The following is an 8,314-nucleotide window of genomic DNA, read 5'->3' as shown; positions in this document are numbered from 1 at the left end:
ACATTATTGATGATAAATTTCAGACAGTACTTAGTTTAGGATTTAACACATTTCCTTTAATTATTGTTTATTAGGGTTACACAAAAATATACATATGCATACATGTATATATGTGTGATGATTTTTTTCTTTAAAAATAGCTTTTCTCATCAATAAGCAATAATCCTACCAAATTCTGCTTGTTTACTATGGGACACTCTGATTTTTTTGTAATTTTTTTCTTGAAGCCTGACTTTTATTCCCAGTAACAGCTGAATACAGCACTTCTTTGTTTCACAAGCTCTATACTTGGATTTCCATGTTTTTTAAGGCTGAAAAATGACCCTGCAGAAACTAATCAGATGCTAAAAGGCTTGAAGCTGGACAATGGCAAAACAACTGAAACTGCTGTTTTCTCTTCTGCTGAAATGAGCTCTGGAAGACATTGAACTGAAACTTGGAGATTTTTACTCTGAATCTGTTTCTGCCAAGTACTTGTTTGAAGGCTGTATTAATTTCCTTCAGCACTGAAAACCTTAACCAGAAATCTAATTTGAGGTCACTTTGACTGGAGATTTTGAAATTAATACCACTTTCTTGAATAAAAATCTTTGGATGAAAGTAACTAATTATGATAATTAGTTATAATTATCTGAGAATAATATAATGATATAATTAACTGATAATAATAATTAGAAAATACTTAAATATATGAAACAAGTGATGCACAGCTCAGTTTCTCACCATCCACTGACTGATGCCCCGAGATCCAGAGCAGTGTCTCTGCTTTGTTCTTTGAGGTAAGTATCACTCTCTTTCCTTTCTTGCCCCCTCATCACTTTGTAGACATGAAACCTGCACTTAGGATCTTCACAGGGCTCAATTACTCAACTTAGTTTTTGGCCTTGGTGTATTAGAAAAAACACACCTGGGATTGTATGGGATCTTCTTAGGTGCACAATTTGGTCCTTCATCGTCATCAAGCTGCAGATAGTTGGAAATGAGGACTTTCAAACCAGGGCTGGAGAATAGAACTGCAGGTGCTTGGAAAAGCGTCTTCCTCACAAAGTGCACTTGTCACCACGAAATGACAGTGATTTGTGATGTGTAGATAAGGAATCCTGATGGAATTGCTGCCTTTGATCACGTTATCCCCAGCATAGATTGAAAATCAAGCTAGAAGTCCTCCTGTACCATTAGCCAAGCTGTGTTCTGCGCTCTTACAGACTTCAATGGGTGAAGGAATTAAGCTATCACCTGGGGTGTCAAAACATTTGGAGATCTCAAGAATAACAAAGCATTTAAAGCTTGTTACATTCTGTACTTCAGATCTTCAGAACAACACAATTATAGCTAATGCTGTGCCCTGCAATCTGTCAAGCCAAAGCCTTTTTTTCTGATGTATTGTTTGCACATTGTAATTTATTTTAGAGCTCTATAGAGGTAAGAAATGAGGGAAGAAATCTAAAATATTCCTGCTGTCCTTCTCCTTCTCCTCTGAGAATCTCAGAGTAACTTATCAAAAAGTGAAGGTTGGGAGGTTTTCTTAATTTAAATAAGTTGATTTTCAAATGTTCTTAATTAGGGGATGTGGATATTTTGTCAGCTGTGGCTGATACAGCCTGGATAATAGTGGGCAGTTTTGACACACTCTGTACAGTTTTTGCTAAAATTAGACAGACATGCAGAACATCTTTCAGAGTAGAAAATGACTGGTAAAATGCAGAATTCACTGGCAGATTTTGGAGATCTTGCACTGTCATCTGCAGACATCTCTTCTGTCCCTCAGGTAAGCTCACAGCAAAGTCTACAAGAGCAACACAGCCCCAAAAATGACACATCTCTTCATGAGAGCAGAGACCATGAGCAATTCCACAGCGTTTGGTGGGTCTGGAAATTCTCAGAGCAAAAGAGAGACCTGGAGCGGGGCCAGCAGAGGCTGCAAAGGTGATGAAGGGACAGAAGCATCTCTGTGCCCAGGAAAGGCTGAGGGAGCTGGGGCTGCTCAGCCTCGAGAGGAGCCCCAGCTGAGAGGGGCCCTCAGCCCTGGGTGTCCCTGGGTGTCCCAGTCTGTCCCTGTGTGTCCCTGGATGTCCCAGTCTGTCCCTGTGTGTCCCTGGGTGTCCCAGATTGTCCCTGTGTGCATGGAGGGTCAGAGCAGGGCTCAGGCTCTGCTCTGATGTGGAAACCCTTGAAGCACACAGGGAAACCTCTGGGCTTTGCCCTGGGAGAATCTACCATAGAGATTCCCAGCCTTAGGCTGAAAGAAAAGATTGTCCCCCATGGCACTCTGCAACACTATGTGACCTACCTCAGTTTTGTTTTCCCCATGGGTCTGTGGTCTTTGCCCACCTCTGTGGTTCACATATGTCCCTAGTTCTCGTGGTTTCTCCTTTCCCTGTTTCCCTGGTGGTATCCCTGGTGGCCTGCCCTGTGTCCCCTGTAGGGCACTGCCCTTTGTCCTGCCCTCTGTACTGCCCCTGTGCCCTCAGACCATTGGTTCCTGGTCCCATACTTAACCCTGTGCACACCTTTGATCCTGCTCTTTGGTCCCTGATCCCTTTGGTGTGGTGGACATAATAAACCCTCACTGGAATTCCTCACACAGGAGCCCCTTCCCGTCTTTCCTTCGCTGAGCTGTCTGTGGGATGTGCACGGGCTGGAAATGGCTGTTCCTGCGCCCTGCTCCCAGCGGCTTCTGAAGGAGACGCTTTGAGAAGGCAGCAGCATTTCACCACCCTGCCTCACTGCTACACTGCAGGGGCCCAGCAATGGCACCAGAGCCACGGGCAGTGACTGAGCCCAGGGAGTTCCACCTGAACATGAGGAAGAACTTCACTGTGCAGTGACCAAGCACTGAACAGATTGTCCAGAGAGGCTGTGGAGTCTCCTCCCTGGGGGTATTCCAGAGCTGCCTGGACACAATCCTGTGCCCTGTGCTCTGGGATGGCCCAGCCTGAGCAGGGAGGTGGCACCAGGTGACCCCTCTGTGGTCCCTTCCAGCCTGGCCCAGCTGGGATTCCGTGAGATTCAGGCAGAGTCATGGATCTTCTTGGACAAGATCTTGATTCTCATTTGGGACTGACACCAAGTGGGATTGGGGGTTAACTGGAATTTATGATATCTTGAACAGATTTGAAGACTTGCAGCAAACCTATCATTTTAATTGCTCTGGTACTGAGTTCATGGCACCAGCCTGGAATTCCTGTGTGTGGTAGAAAAGACATGCATGTTCTCTCTGATAGCTGGGCCTGGAGTTATTACCTAACTGTTCGCTAGGAAAATCATCAGGACAAAAGGAAATTTCCCATCAGCAGCTTCAAGTTGCTACAAACAGGACACAGGTTTATTAAAAAATAAAAATAGCTCTTGAGTTTATCTTCCACTTTGCATTAACTCTCTCTAGATCTCCATCTCAGAATAAGAACATCATACTCTGCAGCACTCACCAGTTACCTAAATTGTTTTTTCACTCAGGGAACTTTGGGATGAGCGTGAGGGCACATGGCAGCTGTGGAAATCTGCTCATTAAGTGGGAGAGAGACAAAACAAACAAAGTTCTCCTTTGGCATTTTGTGTTTGGGATCACTCACACTGTTTCCATCTTCACTGGAGTGTATCTTGCTGAAAGGTTTTGTTCAAGACCATGAAAACGCAAGACTAAAGTCATACTGATTGTGCACACAAGTAAGTTAGAAACCTACCCTCATCTGTTCCATGTGTTTCTTGCAAATGTGATTTATGTTTTTTTTTTTCTTGAGAGTAAAGATTTTCACTATTATGCAAAGATCTGTTCTTGTCTTTTATAGTCTGTGCAGCCTTTTCTGCATGAGTTTCTCATATGGTTAGAAAAATCCACAATTTACAACTTGTAAAATAAACTGAGATAAAAAATATGGTTTAAGAAAATGAGTGAACCAGAGCATAAAACTGCCACACGCTACACGCCTACTCCAAAAGTAAGACCAAGTTTAAAAACAAGTCTAGGATTGTTTTAACTTGCTCTTGCTGCTGCTAAGTCAGCACTGCTGTGTGTAGTCAGAGGTCTCCTTAGCACGGCACAACATACATTTGGTATTGTCACATCATTAATTCTGCTTCCTATCTAAACTCAGCCCTCAGGAATGGGCATTTGAAGCAGGCTGCAGGGTCAACGCATTGCTTGAAAACTCAAGGAATTCTTCCAGTACACAAACCCTGAACTGTCAAAAAGTTACTCTATTACCTACTTTTCATGTGTTGCAGATTGTATCCAGGTTGAGAAGGCTAGCTGTCGGTCTGAAAGCTTCCCTTTTTAAATTCAGTTTTATGAGCAGAAGTGCTAAACATTACCACCTTCATTTCAATAACGCTGGGTATGGATTGGAAGGAAGAAAATGAGGTGTTGGTGATGGCAAATCCAAAGGCTCTGAGGCACAGGTCTGAGTGTGCCTGTGTAGGCAACACTGGTTCTCTTGAAGTCTGTCCAGAAATATTAAAATAAATATGCTTCACATACATACTCAGAAATCTGTGGAGACTTGGAGTTTGCCACCAGAGTCAGAGAGGAATTTACTTAAAGATCAATAAAGAGGACTTTTAATAACTACTGTTCAATCCAGTTACACTGGATTACTTTTGTACAAGCCCTGTTTTATTCCTTATCTGCTGTCCCTGTTTTACTCCTTACCCAATTATCGAGGGGTTTAACTTCAGGACTGCTCTTAGGCTTCACCTTACCGCTGTCACTGTAACTCTGACTTTGTGTGCTGGAAAGGAGCTGCTGGAACAGGAGGTCACACACCTCATCCACACTTTGCCTTTAAAAGCTTTCTTTGACTCCTGCTCATATTTGAGGGAAAATCAGAGAAACTCAGGCCAACTAGAAGGTTAGTGTGAATTAAGGACATTCCTATTACTTTCTTGAGTTGTACTTGTCAGTTTAAAGGCAGTTAAGACCTGAATATCTTCATTCATGCTCTGCTTTCAGTACTTTTTTCTCTTTTCCTCCCAATGCCTGGTCTTTTCTTCTTCATCCAGCTGCCCTCAGCTTTAACTACCTGAATGCTCTGCAGGGAGCTATGAAATTCATTGCAGAGTGATAAGTTACTTTGGGAAACCAACAAAGAAAATGATCTGGTTTTCACCTTCCAGGTCCGAAATTAGATGTCTAAATTTGGAAGCGGATCTCCTTTATTTGTTTGTTTGCTTATTTTCATCCCTACCGAAACCCCCTGTGGCACGTAATTTATTTGGCCCTTCTAGGAACAAAGTCTCTAGAGATGCCTGACTTCCTCCAGTGATTTTACAGGGAAGACTAATGTGAATAAATTCAAGGACCTCTCAGCTCAGTCCATAAATCTGGGCTGCAGTTGGACTCTTACTCCTTTTGTAAAAGACTTCTTCAATAAAGAAACTGTCTTGACAAAATTATGTTAAATTGGAGCAAATAACAATAAAAGGACATTGGAGCATTTAATTCCACTTTGTCAAGCCAAAGTAAGTTTGTGCTTCACAGAAAAACTCTAAAATTGTTGCTTTTATTCCAGCCTAACTTCATGGCTTTATGGCCATGAATATTCCAATTACATTAATGGTTCACTTGTCCTCATCTGGGCCACAGCAGGTCCTTGTGCCCATGTCCTTCACCCCATTGCTGTGGGAAGGAACAAGTTGTCAAAAACTGCCCTCAGGCTCTGAAATCACGAAATCTCAGGTTGTGAGAGCACACTGCAGGAACTGCTGTGCTGTCCAGGGGCAAGGCATGATGCTGCTGCTCACACTGATGAATTATGCAGCGTGACTGAAGTCAATCAATACCCCTCCCTGTGATTTATGCCCATTCAGACACTCTGACTCATGGCAGGGTCAGCAGTCTGACACTTTTCCACTGTGGAGAAATGATGCTAATTTGGGATTTTTTTGTTGTGAAGATCTCCTGGTTTTGGAAAAGACACTTATACTAATCTCCTTTTTATTTTTTTATTTTTCCATCACAGATTTTATAGAGATTACAAAACCAGGTTCAGAAATCATTTGCCTTCTATAATCTAATAAATAGATCAATCAATAAAGAATTTTATCTTCAGGTTAAAGATTAATGAGGTAAGAAATAACAAGCAGGCTGAGAAATGGGCAGCTGGGGAAGAGCCGATGAAGTTGTAGCTGATGAAGTTTCCTTCCTTGAGTGAGTGCAAAGAACACATGTATGAAAGAGAGGCTAATTAGTCTCTCTTCAGTTTGAAAAAGAGCACAGCGGAAAATCAAGCAAAACTACACAGTAGCAAGCAGTGCTGTTGCCATTCTGGGATTTTTTTTTCTGTATTTCAGACCGAGGAGTCCTGTGGAACCAAGGAACTCCTCCTGAAATCAAGTCCAGAGGATCACCAAAACAACACTCAGTATTCAGCAAGTTGTGTGCAAAGATGGCAAATTTCACACCTCTAGAGCTGTGAAGGTTAGACAGGGAGATCATACACTGTGCTTTAAGTGGTGGAAACTCTTCATGAAAACCTCTGTTGACTAGAACTCTTCCTTTCCTCCTCCAGTCACTTCCAGACAAACTCCCTTCAGTTTCCAGGCTTAATTTGGTGCCTTTTCAGTGGTTTCAGAGAACAGAACTAAGCTTGGTCTCATGAGGGCACAATATTAGCCAGGAAATTTTCTTTCTTCTTGTGGCTTTCTGGCATTATCAGTCCGTAGCAATCATAAGTGATTTTTCCTCAGATGGATGTCTGGCTTAGGAAGGTCTCTGGTGAGCCACTAATTAGATAGAACCATTTCTGAAAGGAAGTCAACATTAAGAGGTTGTGCTCTGTGGTGCTGTTTAGGCATCTACAGGGAAAACAACACTTTCAGAAGCTCTTATCTTGGAGAAAATTACTTTTTTAAGAGACAGAGTAGTTCCTAAAAAACATGCCCAATGAGGAAAGCCTGAAAGAACTGAAGCTTTTTATCCCAAGCAAGTGAACATTGAAATAGAATATCTGTAGTAGTCAGATACAGAAGAAAGTGTGTATCCACGGGGGGAGAGGAGGGCAGGGAGATGTTTGTAGCCTGAGACTTAAAGATGGGGAAGAGGAAGGCTGGAAAAGGTCAGGAAGAAGCTTTGCAATTTTCCCAGGATTCTGTCCTACCGTGGAGACGGTCTGCATGAATTAGGTAGATCGAGCTCAAAGCAGAAATCTTTATTTTTCATTTTCTTCCTCTTTTAAAGGAAGAATTAAAAATAATAGCTCCATTCTGTCCATTGAATGTATTTCCCATCGTCCTAGGTACAGACACAGTTCAAGGAAGGGCACTGGAGTCCTCCCCTGAGTGCATCAATAATGCGTCTATCAGTGAGAGATGTCTCTGAGTAGCTTTGGGAACTTTAATGCGCTGCTGACCTTTCAGTGAGGACAGGTTTTCCTTTAATGTGGTGTTAGTGAGGCCTCCTCTCTGATCTTCCCTCTGAAGCTTCCAGGAAAGCCCTCAGAGCACCCAGAAGCTCAGACAGATGTGTCCTGGCTGCACATCTGCCCACCCATAAGCCCAAAGGCTCCGTGACCTTCAGCTCTCACGGCGCTGCAGCAATTACAGGTCAAAGAGAAGAGTCAGGGCTGTGAAGCTGCTCCATTTCCTCACATGAAAATGCAGCTTTCAGGAATGGCTGAACATTGCACTGCAGTCTGTACATCTCTGCAGATGAGAGCAGCAAACTCTGAACCACCAGCTGTAGCTGGGCTGGACTGCAAAAGGTGTCTCTGGCCAAGGACAATGGCTTGGGGACACAGAGCTGGTGGTCACCATGGTTGTGAGCAGGGTGTCCACATTCTTCTTTTAGTCATAGCAGGTCCAAAGAAGTGCCACAGAAATTATTAGAGGGATGAAGCATGTGTCCTATTAGAAAAGACTGGGAGAGCTGGGTGTGTTCATCTGGAGAAGAGAAGGCTACAGGAAGAGCTTAGAGTCCCTGCCAGTGCCTGAAGAGGCTCCAGGAGAGCTGGAGAGGGACTTTGTACAAGGGGTGAAGGGCTAGGACAAGGAGGAATGGCTTAGCAATGAAAAGAAGTAGGTTTGGAATGGATATTAGGAAGGAATTGTTCCCTGTGAGGGTGGTGAGGCCCTGGCACAGGTTTCCCAGAGAAGCTGTGGCTGCCCCTGGATCCCTGGAAGTGTCCAAGGCCAGGCTGGACACTGGGGCTTGGAGCACCCTGGGATAGTGGAAAGTGTCCCTGGCCATGGCAGGAGGTGGAACAAGATGATCTTTAAGGTTCCTTCCAACCCATCCCATTCTGTGGTTTTATGATTCCAAAACAGTGCAGCCTTTCATGGCAGTGTGCCTGAATTGGGAGCGGAAGGCAGAGTTCCAGTC

Source organism: Sylvia atricapilla, chromosome 4 (genome assembly GCF_009819655.1).
Source record: "Sylvia atricapilla isolate bSylAtr1 chromosome 4, bSylAtr1.pri, whole genome shotgun sequence".
Classification (NCBI taxonomy): Eukaryota; Metazoa; Chordata; class Aves; order Passeriformes; family Sylviidae; genus Sylvia; species Sylvia atricapilla.
The sequence above is the reverse complement of the archived record's forward strand: the minus strand, read 5'-3'. Positions refer to the sequence as shown.